The sequence below is a fragment of the Myotis lucifugus genome, unplaced genomic scaffold, assembly GCF_000147115.1.
Source record: "Myotis lucifugus unplaced genomic scaffold, Myoluc2.0 scaffold_18, whole genome shotgun sequence".
NCBI lineage: Eukaryota > Metazoa > Chordata > Mammalia > Chiroptera > Vespertilionidae > Myotis > Myotis lucifugus.
This window is the reverse complement of record NW_005871066.1, coordinates 13,432,688-13,448,728: the sequence shown is the minus strand read 5'-3', so window position 1 is coordinate 13,448,728 and position 16,041 is coordinate 13,432,688.

Genomic DNA, 16,041 nt, shown 5'->3' with positions numbered 1-16,041 from the left:
AATAGACAAAATGGTAATTGACCGTACCTTCACTATGCCTCCCATTGGCTAATCAGTGTGACATGCAAATTAACTGCCAACAAAGATGGCGGCTAAGTTGCATACTGCAGGCAGGGCGGGACAGCGCGAGCCACCATCTGGGCCTCCATGTACTGCCTAAGTCCCGCCTTCAGCCGGGATCCCCGTGTGCGGCCTTGGGCGGACGGGACCCCCATCTGCAGCCCTGGGCAGAGGGGCTTGGCGGCGTGAACAGGTTGCCTAAGCCCCGCCCCCAGCCGGAACCACCGTGTGCAGCCCTGGGCGGGTGGGACCCCAGTCTGCAGCCATGGGCGGAGGGGCTTGGCGGTGCGATTGCCCGAGGAAGCCCTATTCTTGCAGGAATCCTCCTGAAACTGGCTTCTAGTATATAAATAAATGCCCAAAGATGTAAAGATTGGGGGACCATTTACTTATAGGACTAAGGAGCTAATTTTTTTCTTCATATTTGAAGATGAGGCATCTGGAATCTTTTGAAAAGAAGTAGATTCATTTTCAGAGTGGCCAGTGTCATACTGATCTTTGGTTATGTATGAGAGCCAAAATAAGAGGCCAACACAGGAATCACATGGGTGAACTCTAACTTTTACCTAGTTCTAGAAAGAACTGAAATCACCAGATCTTTCCTCTATGTCACATGTTGGTAAGAATCAGCTCTTTCAAAGAGACAAGGGAAAAGTAGTTGTGAAAAGAAAAGGAATCTTGGAAAAGAGTACAACCTGAGAGAGGAAGGTCAAGGGCAAAATAACCAGCTTGTGTCACTGCCATGATGCCACTATGCATGGTTAAGTGTGTGTTTAGTGAGAACCCACAATGTTTCCATTATTTACAGAGTACTATTGAGAAGGTCTAATGAACTTGAAGATAAGGTAATACATATGTAATAAATCAAATAATTCAAGGCAGTATATCATATAGCCTCTTACCAAATTTTCAGCCAGGTCTTTGAAGAGTGACAGCCATTCTCTCCTCTGATGTCCTGGGAAATTTTATATATTCTATGATAACATGTCTTCATATTGGATTTCTCTCCCCCGTGATCTGTGAGGTTCCATTGTTTATAGGCCATATCTTTTGTAGCCTTTGTATGTCCAATAATATCATAGATCAATACATTGAATTAATGGAGGCATTAATAGTGGATAATTAGGTGGTATAGACACGGAACCCAAGTGCTTCAGTTGTTGGACAGGCTAGGCTGTCTATTGAAGAGGAAAGTGTTTCAACTTGGAAAATATTGTTGGCTGAGAATAGTGAGGGCAGGAGTCAGAAATTTTTCTGAGGACATGAAAGGGGATAAGAAAGAAAGAAGCGGCAGGGTAATCTTATATAAGAGCACCACATTGAGGGAGGATGAAAGAAGAAAGAACTGACACAAAGGACTTGGTCCTGAGCCAATCCACATTTGGGGCTCAGGCAGTGCAGTTGGCTTTTTTCTCATTCTGTGCACTTCTGAAGTATAATTAAAAGAGTGGTCAATCCCCAGCAGTCAGTTCAGTTGTTAAAAGAGGTGTTTGTGCCACCAGCATAACGTGGCCCAGTAGAGTTGCTTTGTTTGCTGTAACGATTTTGGTTAAAAAATAAAAGGGTTGAGATGAATCAACAAAGGCCTCTGATTCACGACACTTCTTATCTTGGCTACTAAAAATCCTACCACCTTTATATGGGTGGCAGAATTTTCCATTACACTTGCTGGTAGGCATATAGAAAAATCTCCCTCTTTGTCGAGCAGAAAATAGGAATTACTTGGGAACTACGGTTTATTTCTGTGGGAATGTACATTAGTGGCCTGGAAAGAACAAAGCTGCATATAACATCTTAGCTGCCTGCAAAATTGCTTTTAAATATAGACTCAGCCATCCTTACCCACAGTGATTCTTCGAATGAGAGTTCAAGTTATTCAATAGTGAAATTGCCTTGTCTTCCAATTGTCATGGCCATTGGCAATATGCAGGACTATTCGTATGCCTCAAATGGTGACTACAGAGGGAGATCCTAAAACCTCATACTGTGTTCTGAAATGTTTTCATTAGAAATTCAATGCTTTGAAAATATTTTCTTCCTCAAGAGGCATCTAATGAAATGAAAACATACCTAAAATAACAGTAATATAAGCTTTTACTTTCGACTGCCCCTTTTAGGGACACAAGCCTAAAAAGTAAGCCTGGATGGGGATGTTAGAGCTCATGCAATTGTAGCTTTTCACATTTTGAAAGGGCTATAGAGATTACCGAACTCACTGTCTTCAATATACAGATGGGAAAACTGAGACCTGGAATGACAAGTGCTGTGCACAAAGTTAAAAACGATTTGTCTACAGAATCCAAAGTTAGCGCCACACCTCCTGTGGGATCCGGCCTAAACGGGCAGTCAGACATCCCTCTCACAATCCAGGACCGCTGGCTCCCAACCGCTCGCCTGCCTGCCTGCCTGATTGCCCCTAACCACTCCCCTGCTAGCCCAGTCGCCCCCAACTGCCCTTCCTGCCGGCCTGGTTGCCCCTAAATGCCCTCCCCTGCTGGCCATTTTGTGGTGGCTATCTTGTGCCCACATGGGGGCAGCAATCTTGTGCAAGGGCGTGACAGTCAATTTGCATATTACATCTTTATTATATAGGATATTATGAATTATTTGTGGAAGAATGAAAAATGTATTTAATACTCAGAATCAAGCAGAAAAGAATGCAAATTCCAAAACATGTTCTTTGACATGAATAGTACTTTCCAGGAAAGGACAACTTGGATAAAATAGAAGCTTCCGATGAATAAGGGCCCTGTCAGCACACACTGCTGCCACGACTTCACACACCCTCCTAAGGACTGTCAATGTGTGGTTTCTGGTATCATTGCCAATATAGATACATTTATCATGCACACTGTTGTGACCAGAGAGCTGATAATATCAAACAAAGGCGAAAATGAACATTTCATTAATCATCAAGTCTGAGTATATATAAAATTGGGGAAAAAAAGTAATAATGATTATAAATCCAGTGATAACAATGTGTGATTTAGGGACACAGCAATGATATATATAATTTTATTTTTATTTTTTTAAATCTATATATAAAAATTTTTAAATATATACTTGCATATGTTTTAATATAGAATATATATTAGTGAAAATTCATTTCCTTTATTCTCTAGGGACACAATACATATGAGATATACTTAGTTCATACTTTTATCAATAATTTTGACTCCTAAATTTATTATAAATATATATTGCAGTGAAATAGCTCCATATAACCATTGGAAATACTGAACAATATCACCTCAAGGTACTTTTTTCACTCAGTTGAGTGGAAAAAAAAAAGATGAAGGCCAAAATTTTGAATTTCCTTTAAATTGTAAAAATTTTAGTGAGGTCAGAGGAAATACAGATTTAATTTATGAAATGAGTGGTTCTTATTTTTCACTGGAAGGTGTATAAGTCAGTAATAGGATATAAATAAACTAGAGGTCTGGTGCATAAAATTCGTGCACGGGTAGGGTCCCTAGGCCTGGCCGGCAGTCAGGGCCAATCTGCAGGGCAATAGGTGGGGCAATCAGGGGGCCCCCTGCTGGCACCTGCCTTGGCTGGCCTGGGGCCTGTGGGTTGGGAGCAGCTCCTGCTTTGAGCGTCTGCTCCCTGGTGGTCAGTGCGCGTCATAGCAACTGGTCATTCCACCGGTTTTGACGTTCAGTCGATCTGCATATTAGGCTTTTATTTATAGGATAACTACTTTATGAAATGAATGATAAATTGAAGTTTCTATCTTATTTAAAATATTTACATTTAATTTTAAATGATACTGATTTATTGAGAAATTGTATAAACATATGTAAGTGCACAATTTTCTCTTTTATGTCGTTTAATATTTATACACTGTTCATATCTTTTCAGTTGAAGAGTTGGTAATGGGAACAAAATACCTAAGTAAAAATTCTACTGTTCTTTTTATTTTATTTTTATTTTAGGGAGGTGACAATGGTTAATAAAATTATATAGGTTTCAAGTGTACAATTCTACAGTACATCATCTGTATGCTGTATTATATATTTAACACCTCAAGTCAAGTCTCCTTCCATCACCATTTATTTCCCCTTTACCCTCTTCTACCTCCCCACCCCCACTTCCCTGTGGCAGTCACCAGATTGTGTCCATGAGACTTTTTTTTTCCTTTACGTAATCCCTCTACTGTTCATTTTAAAGATGTTTGTTTCCCAAACATCTTAGTATAGGTGGGAAACAAACAAGAGGTAATATTAATTTCCTATTATTGCTGTAACAAATGACCATAAACTTAGAGGTATAAAACGAGACACTTTCATTACCTGACAGTTCTGGAGGTCAGAAGTCTACCATGGATCACTGAACTAAAGGTGTTGTTCAATGGCTATGCCCTTTTCTGAATGCTGGTGTTCAAAGGCTGTGTCCTTTTCTGAAGGCTGTAGGGGCAAATATGTTTCATTGCCTTTTCTAGCTTCTAAAAGTTACCTGCGTCCTTGGCTCATGTCCCCTTCCTCCATCTACAAAGCTAGACATAGCAGTCTGAGGTTTGTTTTAACACTACCATCTCTCTCTCTCTTCTCACTTCCACTTTTAAGAATCCTCATGATTCTAATGGACCCACCTGGATAAACTAGTTTAATCTCTCTCTTTTAAAGTCAGCTGATTAGAAACCTGAATTTCCCTTTTCCATGTAATCTAATATAGTCACAGGTTCAGGAGATTAGGATTTAGACACCTTTGTGGTTCATAATTCTGCATACCACAGAGTTGAAGAGGATAAGGTAAAAAGTTCTTACTACCGCTTGAGAGCACATGGCCAGAGATATCCTTGCATACCTGCTGAGAACTTCATGCTGGGGTTGTACATAACCAGTGGGCCCAGTGCGGTATTTACGTGACATGTAGAATGAGGCCCAGTTCCCCCTGCTTGCCTCCTACAGTCAAGGATGCCCAATAGCTAAATATGCGCCAAACATTATCAACATGTTAACTGCCCATTAATTTTGAGCTTATTCTGTCAGAATGCATCTGAATGTACACTAGTTGTAGGCAGCTTCTACATTCTGATAAAAATTATTTTGAACAAAACTCAAAATATAACGAAATTTAAAAAAGCTTACCATGTTTTATTTTTTGACATAGACATACATTTAAAAAATTTATTTATTGATTTTATAGAGAGACAGGAAGGAGGGAGAGAGATGGGGGGGGGAGATATTTATTGTTCCATTATATATGCATTCATTGCTCCATTCTCCATTGGTTGACTTCTGTATGTGCCCTGACTGGGGATTGAACCTGCAACCTTGATGTATGGGGATGACGCTCTAACCAACTGAGCTACCTGGCTATGGCTTCATTTTTAACATACATTTAAACATTCTAGCAATTAGTATATTGGTTAAGTTGGAAATTATTTTTTTCTACTAATGGAATATAGTAATGCAAATATTGATAAAGATGACTAGCCTATTTTAGGGTATATGAAGTAATACTGCATATCTCTTTCTGTTTTGTTTTTAAATTAAAAATACGCAGTCAATTAGTTGTTTTGTCCACACAGGTTATTATTACATAAGAGATTAGTGATGCCAGCAGCCGAGAGGTGGGTCTCCACCTTGGCATCCCCCTTGCTTATACACTTCCACCCGTCATTCTTTATTCAAGAGAGAAAATAATTTGGTAGTGAAACATCAAGTGGCATCATGATATTCATGTGCATTAAGTGTCTACAGTGTACACATAATATGCAAGGCACTGTTAATGGACATAAAGGCCTATTTCACCTTTCCATTTTCACTTTCTTTTGCATGCCTTAATTACCCCAGATGGCTCAAACATAGCCTTGGATTAAAAAACAATTCAGGTTCAAATTTTGAAGATCACCATTTCTATAATTTAGCATTATCAGATTTTCAACTTTCATAATATATAAATATATTATAATTTAAGTGACTACTACATTTGATTGAGTTTGTCAATGGAGAACACTTTGGAAAAACTATGGAAAACACTTAGAATATTGCATATACATAATAAGCATTACATAGACTATTATTGCTAGTAGCAGTAGCAGTAGTAGTGACTTGATGCTTTGATTTTATTTTGGTAATAATGTGAGCACTTCCCAAACCTCTACATGCATTTTTAATTATTTCTCTATTCTTCTTTCAAAATTGTGATTTTGCTCATATACTGTTATGCTCATCAAATAATAAAAATGAAAGCATGTTTTTAAAATTTAGTTATGCCTAATTTATATGAAACATTTAAAGTGATTTAACTGTTAGCAGCCATTAATTAGAAACAATGTCTTTTTTTGTTTTCATGAGGAGAAATGCTAAGAACTAATGATTAAACTGACCTGGGGCATATAGGGAAATGCTAAGTCCAGTGAGCTTCATATCTCTTTGCTATCTCAGTTGTAAAGACTAAAATAATTTGATTCTCTGGCTATTCCATGCTGTATTGGACATAATAGGAAAGATCTGTTCTGTTTTATAATAAACCTCTTTTTCTGTTTGCCTTAGGATGTTAGTCATTGTAGAAGAACTTTTCTTAAATCTTTGTTAAATTCATACTGAAATAATCCACTTTATTCATGTCCCCAAGCTCACGTATGTAGAGCAACTTTTAGTTGAATAAGATTTCAGGTCTCGAAAATAGAGTATCTGTAGTGCAATCACTTTAATGTAATAAGAAGAAAAGTAAAGAAAAGAAAACTAGGGTTAAACCTACAAAAGGTATTTTGATTACTGACATTCCCTGAGAGTATTTTTTTTAATCTTTGACACCTCTATTAAGTTCCCAGTTATGCTGGTATAAAGGAATGCTTGTTTTACTTTTTGTTTTGAATATATCTGATGAATGCCATTTTTTCCCAGTGTAAGCTATGTAAAAATGTTGTGTAAATCCACTGAAGCTTGTGTCTGAACACTGTTCAACCTATATTTCTGTAGATGGTCCTTTTTTTAGATTTATATCTGAAATAACTGAAGTTTCATTTACGTGGTGACGGCTACTTAGAATGACATACATTTTCTGTACATGTTAAACCTTGGTTACTATATTTGTTAGTTGTATCATTTCTTCCTGGATAATGCTCAAGGCATTGAGTTGAATTTGTCTTCGAATTCAATGTTTTAGCTTAACTTTTTAAACCAACTAGTATCATCTTAAATCCTTAAATTAATAACATACATTTTTCAAAATTAGAATTTGAAGGAAATACTGATTTTTCAGTTTGTTTCCTATCTGGAATTACAGCACCCGAAGTCTACCATGGGTTACCATTTCACTTGTTCTTGGTCTTTGGGCCTCTCTGGGTCAATTGTTAGGTAACTATAGTTTCTAACTCACCTCAAGTTTTTGAGGAGTGCATTTCTCTCTCACTTATCATCAATTCTTTTTGATATACATGGATTTTTTTTCCTTGCCTCATGGAAAGAACAGATCATAGTTTTTCCTACTAGATTTCCTAACTCACCTCATTCTTCGTTCCTCATACTTTTGACATGCACATTTCTCTTCCACTTCTAAGTAACTCTATTTGAAATGCGGGTTTCTGTTTAGCCACTTATTTTTCTCTTCACTCATGGAAACAAGAGGTCCTCATTTTATTCTACTTGTCTTTTTCTCTTTTGTCCTTCCCTATAGCATCTCTACCTATAGTATTATTATTTGTGCAGGTAAACTTCCAAAGAAATCCACTCTAGACATTCTTTTCTAACTTTTATCATAGTGATTTCTGTTCAATATTTGTTTTCCATATTTAATGATATATGTTGATATATTGCTTATTTAAAATACTAGAGGCCCAGTGCACCCTCTCCAATCTGGGACCCCTTGGGCCTAAACCAGCAGTCGGACATCCCTCTCACAATCTGGGACTGCTGGCTCCTAACTGATTGCCCCTAACCACTTCTGCCTGCCAGTCTGATCGCCTCCTAACCGCTCCCCTGCCAGCCTGATTGATGCCTAACTGCTCCCCTGCCGGCCTGATCACCCCCAACTGCCCTCCCCTGCCAGCCCGGTCCCCTCAACTGTCCTCCCCTGCTGGCCCGGTTGCCCCTAACTCTTCCCCCCCCCCGCCGGCCATCTTGTGGTGGCCATCTTGTGATGACATGGGGTGGCCATCTTGTGATGACATGAGGGCACAAGGGCCACCTAGGCTTTTATTAGTATAGATATTTTATTAGGCAGTTTATGAAATAGAATCAACTATAATTTTTTCTGATTTATACTAATCAATAATAGTTTTATTTTCCTTAGGAGATATACAGTGAAAGGAGTAGAACACACGAATAGCTTTTGTTGTTCTAGTTCCAACAGTATGCAAATCACTTAGTAGTAGTAAACTTTAGCTGTAGTAAAATCCAGGTTTTCAGGCTAGGCTATTTCTATTTATAGCTTTTGAAGTGGGGCATATTAGCTATCTCACAAAAGTCATGCCAAAGTGAATAAGTTATGTGGATAGCTTAAAAAGCTGAAGTGCTAAGTGTTATAAAAGTATATTTGTACTATCTACTGTCTGCCATTAGGGTGGCATTAGGGTGGCACATATGGATTTAATATTATAAAACCATTCAAATATAGAAGCAATGACTTTTATGTACAATTTATATGCCATGTGTTAGATGGGAACCCAAAGTTAAAGCATTTGTATCTAATTGCATTTAAAGATAACTCAAGAATATATAGTTCTTGTGAGAAATGTGCTTGGATCTTAGGATTATTTGAAATCTGTATCTTAGGACACATGTGTGTTCACATTTGCATTTTTTGGCAGAATTTTGTTTTTACTATGAATATTGAATTTTGGAAAAGGCTTGACCTGTGCAACTGACCCAATTTTTTACAATATAAACAGTAACAGTGTTCATCAAAGCAGTCTCTTATACTCAGGTAAGAAAGCTGAGCCCAGAAATATAAGGTGACTTGCCCACTTCACATAGAAGCTGAAATCACTGCACAAGTTAGAACAAATTCATGTGATTTCAGTTAACTTAGAGTTCAGAGGGAACTCTTGTACTTACATCAAAATCTTAGAAATCAAGAGTTGATGCTGGAAATGGAAAAGTCCATACTGATCAAAAAGAATTTATGCACCCCTATGTTCGTAGCAGGACTATTTACAGTAGCTAAGATCTGGAAACAGCCCAAGTGCCCATCAGTGGGTGAGTGGATAAAAAAGCTATGGTGCATTTACACAATGAAATACTGTGTAGCTGTAAAGCAGCGGTTCTCAACCTGTGGGTCGCGACCCTTTTGGGGGTCGACCGACCCTTTCACAGGGGTCACCTAAGACCATCGGAAAACACATATAATTACATATTGTTTTTGTGATTAATCACTATGATTTAATTATGTTCAATTTGTAACAATGAATATACATCCTGCATGTCAGATATTTACATTAAGATTCATAATAATAGCAAAATTACAGTTATGAAGTAGCAATGAAAATAATTTTATGGTTGGGGGTCACCACAACATGAGGAACTGTATTAAAGGGTCGCAGCATTAGGAAGGTTGAGAACCACTGTTGTAAAGGATCCCTTACCCTTTGAGACAGCATGGAGGGACCTGGAGAGCATTATGCTAAGCGAAATAAGCCAGGCTAGAAAGACAAGTATCACATGATCTCACTTATATGTGGAATCTAATGAACAAAATAAACTGACAGACAAAATAAATCCAGATACATTGAAGCATGCAACAGACTGACACATTACATAGGGAAGGGGGGTAGGTGGGAAAATTAGAGATTAACCAAAGAATTTATATGTATACCAGTATTTGCATAATCCAAAGATAGACAATAGTATGGTGAAGGCCTGTGGAGGGGGTAGTGGGGGTGAAGGGGGGAAAATGAGGGCATCTGTAATACTTTCAACAATAAAGATAAATTTAAAAAGAAAAGGAAAAGTACATATTGAGGTATAGAGGCTAGTTAATACTAGGAGCTGAGGTAAGATAGTTTGCAGGGTATATAAGAGTTACTTGGTTGTTCTAGAAGGATGACCATATGGAGGTTTTATTTAGGGTGGTAGCTTACACATCAATTCCACTCTAATACTTTCGTTAATAGCCAATCATCAGTTCTGAATAGACATGGGTGTGAATATCAGGTCAAGGTTTTACAAATGTAAAATTCATCATTGTCATTCCAAAGCAATTTTATTTTGCACTGTGATTACATTTTACAAATCACACAAAGTTACTAAATCTTTGTTTGTAAAATATATGTATGGATGTTTCTGTCTTTTTCTTTAATAATCCATCTTTCTAAACCAAGAAGTGAAATCATTAGCATTACTGTGCCATGGGAGAGGAATGCCTATACATTTAGAAGGCCATAGCTATTTCAGAAAGTTGCTATGAGCATTTGCTTTCTGTTTTGTTTTGTTTTTTTCTGCTTTTTTATCCCATGATTCTCCACACATCAGATCAGTCTTACCTTTTAAAAGGTGCTCCTAGCAAATTGCAATAATAATTGATAGAAAATTTAACTTGCTTTTCAATTCTCTTTTGGTGCATTTTCCATGTAATAGGCTGGATAATTGTCATTTCTACCTTCACACAGAGCTTACATATAGGAGGCAATTAATGGATGTTTTCTAAGTGAGGATAGATGAGCACAAGACAAATGTAAGAGGTCCTTATAAAACTCAGAAATAGCTAATTCAACCCATTTTCAGCTACTTATTAGCTAGGAGTAACAGAGCCTGTTTATTAAAGCACACTTTCAATATCTCTCTTCAACCTACTGACCTTTGAAGAAATTCTCTCCTAAATATAATGAAGGTTTTACAATATGGCCAAATCTCCATTCTTCAACTACTAGCCATCAAATGCACAGAAAGCACTAGTACCACTTCCAATAGCTCTAAAATGTAGTTAAGGAAGAACTGCATTCTTATACTTGCTACCCTCTGGCTATAGCTGCATATTTTGATTGAAATTGTTTTAAAATTACCACCTCTCCCACATTATTAACCTTCAACTACTTGAAGGCATTTGAAATGTTTTTTAGATCCCTTATCATCATGCCTGCAATATCTTGTTAACTCTAATATGTTACAGCCTATGTGTACTCTCCTATTTGTGTGTCTTGTCTTTATTTGTCTATCTATAATAATAAAAGCATAATATGCTAATTAGACCAGACATCCTTCCTGATGAAGCCCGGGCTGCTAGGGAAGCCCGGGTCCTGCATGCCAGATGGAAGCTGGTGCTGGCAGCTGGGGGAAGGAAGGCCTACTCTTGCATGAATTTCGTGCATCGGGCCTCTAGTTGATATATGATTTATGAATTTCAATTGTAAATGAAATAGCATTATCAACACAGAAAACTTCCTTTAAATATATTGTTTAATAGAATTTACATGGGGAATTTCAATGTTCCTAAGTTATCAGAAACTTTATACATTCAGATGATTTCATATATTCAAATGTACAGTTCTGGGAAATAATTTATTATCCTCAAATAGCATTATTTGGTAATTTAAATTATTATTATTTTTGTCATAATTGCAAAGGACTCTATTTCTTTGCATTGTGATTACAAGGTCATTCTTGCTCCAGAGTGGAGCCCCCTAGAGCATAATTTGATGTGTCTTATCAGCAAGAAGGATATTTTAGGTTCAAAAATATTAGATCAGTCAATTATCAAGGATAGTTTCTTTGACCCAGTTTGCTTAAGTGATTTATATGGAACTTAAGTTTAGTGCCTAAAATTACTCCTGATATTGAATCTGTTTTTTAATTTGCTTTAGGTCCCATGAAACTCATTTAAGTTCAGAGCTTCTATTGACTTAAAGACTTAGGTACCACGATGATTCCAAACAAATATAACAAAGACCACACTAGAGCTCTTGGGACCTAGAGGGAAATGTGCAGTGAACCATAGAGAAACCAGTGGACTTAGGGTAGGCCTTGAACTTTTGTTTCCAAAGGTGAAGTATCTAATAATAAGTGTTAATAAGGATTGTTATCTTTTTCTAAATTTATAAACTTTGGAATTTGGCCAATGCTGTCTGTTCTTCCTTTCTTATTCACTTAAAAACCTGAGAGAAAAAGTTAAATTTTGACATTAAGAGAGGAACAAGCTTCCCTGATGCACTTTATGAGTGATAACATTTTGAGTGGGTATTCTTCATTGGCTTTTTTCAAGTTAACCCCTAACATTTTCTCTTTTTTCAATGTAATTTTAATGATTTCAGAGAGGAAGGGAGGGGAAGAGAGAGATAGAAACATCGATGATGAGAGAGAATCAGTAATCGGCTGCCTCCTGCACTCCCCGCATCAGGGATTGAGCCCACAGGCCAGGCATGTGCCTTGACCGGGAATCAAACCTCCTGGTTTATTGGTCAACACTTAACCACTGAGCAACACCGGCCAGGTGCCCCTAACATTTTTATGACATGACAAATAGGGTCTACATGATGCAATTTTAAACATTTAAAGCTATAAATCAAGCCAACAAGCTGTTAAATTATACATAGTCTGTCTCCTGTCTTCACAAGTACAGTTTTGCAATTACTAGGAAGGCCAGGTTCAAATTTATAATTTTGGTCACTTTACAATTTCATGCAGGAATCTAATTCCACCCTTTTGGCCCATGCCACTAGAACTACAAGGGAACTCATATATATGTACCTATGTGGGCACCTCAGCCTGGATGGCCAATCACCAGCTATGCCCCAAATCCCTGACAGTTGCCACATTTGGTCACCCTTGGGCCTGGAGATGTGTACAAGGGTAAATGAGGTTTCTCTTAGAATCAGGGTGGACCTAAGCAAGATCCCTGGAAATAATGTCAGCGCTATTTAGGTAGGGAATTTGGGAGTTCTGGGCACCCACAAAATGATCTATGTAAAAGAATATGGGCTTTTAGTTTGCAAACACTGGGGCCTTGGGTGGGCAGTGACAGCAGGAAAACCAATATCTATGGGACTAAGACAGGGAGTCTTCTTGCTTGGGTACAGGGTGATCTGAATTTTCTTTAACATCTCTCATAAATTGTTCCAAATATATAAATGGGTGTGATGAAGCCAGAGTTGGCATTGTGGTTTCTGCAAAGAAAGGTATTCATATAATGCAAAAGGAAGTATCAGAGACATAAATTAATGCAAAAGCCTTTGGACAGAGAGTAAAGCTATTTGGTCTTGATCTTCCTTACCATTGACCTTGATCAAAGTTTCCTGTTCATGAATAGTGATATTAATAAGACTGTACAAGAACCTACCTATCACTGATAGAAAAATTGAGAATGAAACTTGTGCCCTTGTCAGAAGTCATTTTGCCAGCTGTCGGGGTTATGGAACTAAGCTGTCAGTTAGGTTGAGAACCAACCAGGTGACTATAATGAATTCTCTAGGTAAACATTAACATTGTTATCCCTATATAGGGGAGAGTTAAGGAGAGCTTTCCTCAATTTTCTTTTTGGTCCTTGAAAATGCCTTTAGCTTCTTGTCACCAAATACTAATAGGTGCCAAAGTGCTGCAGGTTTCCACATTGAATACTGCATTTTTAATCTGTAGAATTTCATATCATACATTGATCTATGTCATTGCAGTTGCTCATGTTTTATATAGTGTAACCATCTCTGAGATTCAATGTCCACTTAGATTTACATTGTACTCACATATTTTGAAAATATCTTTTCTTCAGAGTTTTAATAGGCATTTTTAAATTGGCTAGGTTAAATTTGAGATGACTTCTTTGTGTGCTTGGGAAGTAGAACATGAGTTTAGATTTTGAAATTTTCATTTTTGGCAAGCACAGAGCAGGATGTGGCCTAGTTTCAAATGTTTATTTGAAACAAAAATTTAACTGGAATTGAATACTGTGCTTTCTGGAAAGGGTTCATAAAATTTTTGACTGTGGTTATTTTTGCACCTAAAATATGTATTCCTACACTTCATTCAGAAATTATTTTTTAATAATTTTAAGGGATTATCATTGAGCTTTAAAAAAGTCAAGGAAGACTTTCTTCTAGGTGCCTGCATTTTTAAAAAGTGTTTTTATTGATTTTTAGAGAGAGAGGAAGGGAGAGGCATAGAGAGATAGAAACTTCAATGAGAGAGAAACAGGATCAATTGACTGACTCCCACACACCCTCCTACTGGGGTGGAGTCTGCAACTCAGGCATGTGCCCTGAGCAGAATCGAACCAGTGACTTCTTGGTTCAAGGGTTGATGCTCAACCACTGAGTCACACCAGCCTGTCAAGGTGCCTACATTTTGACTGTATTTTTAATGTTCTGTATGAAAATATTCATGTAATCTGAACACTAATAGTTGGTGCACCAGTTTGTTACATATTAAGAAAATGTGTTTTAAATATCCCCTTTTATATACTGTTAATAAACTTGACATAAAGAGAAATCTCCAGTACAAATACAAGTAATGAATATATAAAGAGAAACCTTTTGGGCTATTCTTTGAAATGTAGTCTTAGTAGAGAAATACTACTTAAGATTTCCCTAATTTTTATCATACACTGACTTAGAAATAGCAACAAAAATAATGGTAAAATTTTCAAGTGCATACTCTATGCATGCAAGCATGCATTTGAATGTGTTTTAGGCATTGTTCTAAGCACTTTGTGTACATTATAATATATGATCTTTACAACAACCACAATGGAATAGTCGCTGTTTTAATCTCTGCATTACAAATGAGGAAACTGAGGTACAGAGCACATAAGTGATTTGGCCAACGTCACATGATATTTAGTTTGTGGTGGAACTGAAGTTTGAACCAGTCATTTAGATTTTCTTCAACATATAAGATTGCCCTTAGAAAATTATGGAATTTATAAAGCGCGGTAATTCACTACACATGGAAACGTTTTTAAATGAAAAATTAATGGAAAGAATAGTAGTAATTCATTTTCCTATTCTGGGTTTACAAAGGAGCAACACACTTAGAGGATACTCGATTCCTGTCCTGCTATTGGTACTGACTGGCTGTGTGGCATTGAACAAGTACCTAACCCTTTCTGAGCCATGATGCCCTCATTTATAAAATATGGAGAGTAGTACTGTTCCACTGAGTTCCTGTGAGGATTAAAGTAGATCTTTTATAAACTATTTTCTTCATAATAATTTTAAAAAACGTAGTTAGGCAGATGTAAAAGAAATCTGTTCTTCCTCCTGCCTCTGTCTCTGAGCCTCAGGTTTCGATGAAAAATGGGAGAGCTGCGCCAGATGACATCACAGTTTTCTAGTGTCTCTGTAAACCTCAGGGACTATAAAAATTGCAGCTTGTTTTTAAAATCCATTATTTCATTGCAACTAATTTAATAGTTATTTTATTAAAACATAATCTTGGATTTTGAAGACATTTTTATAGTTTTATAGATCTGTAGAGTTTAGAAAGAACTTAAAAGGCTATCTACATAATTCAAAGTTTAGAAGTGTGTCAGGGTTTTACTAAATCCTGTGTTAGGAGATTTTAACATAGCCAGTTTTAATGTTCACAAGATTTGCAATCACAGATGCTCTTTTATCTTTTATCTAAACTTTCCTTACAAAAGTTAAGTTCATTTTTTTACTAGAGAGGTACCTAGTGAAGCTGGGGCATACCTTAATTGAATTTAGCTAAGTCACTTTTCAATGCGTTCATCCTTGTACTAAGAAAAGCTATTTTCTATTCCTTTTGTCATTTCTTTAACTTTCAGAGACTTTCTAATTATCTACCACATGTGGAGGCACAAGCTGGTCAGTAACCATATAGTAATAAGTATATTTTTCTGTTTTATTTAGATCTCCTTTTTAAAAAAATCTCAGCATGCTTATAATAGAATATCAACATAGTATATATTCACGTATTTGTTCATTACTTTTATCATTTTGGAGTTCTGTGTCATTATTTGTACTTTTTATCTAAGTTTGGACTTTTATCCCTAAAGCTAATCTGGCCATCTGAACAATTTTGAAAGATCGAGGGCATGTACTTTTTGTCCAATTCAATTAAAAGTCAGTAAGTAACAAAAAAGCAATAT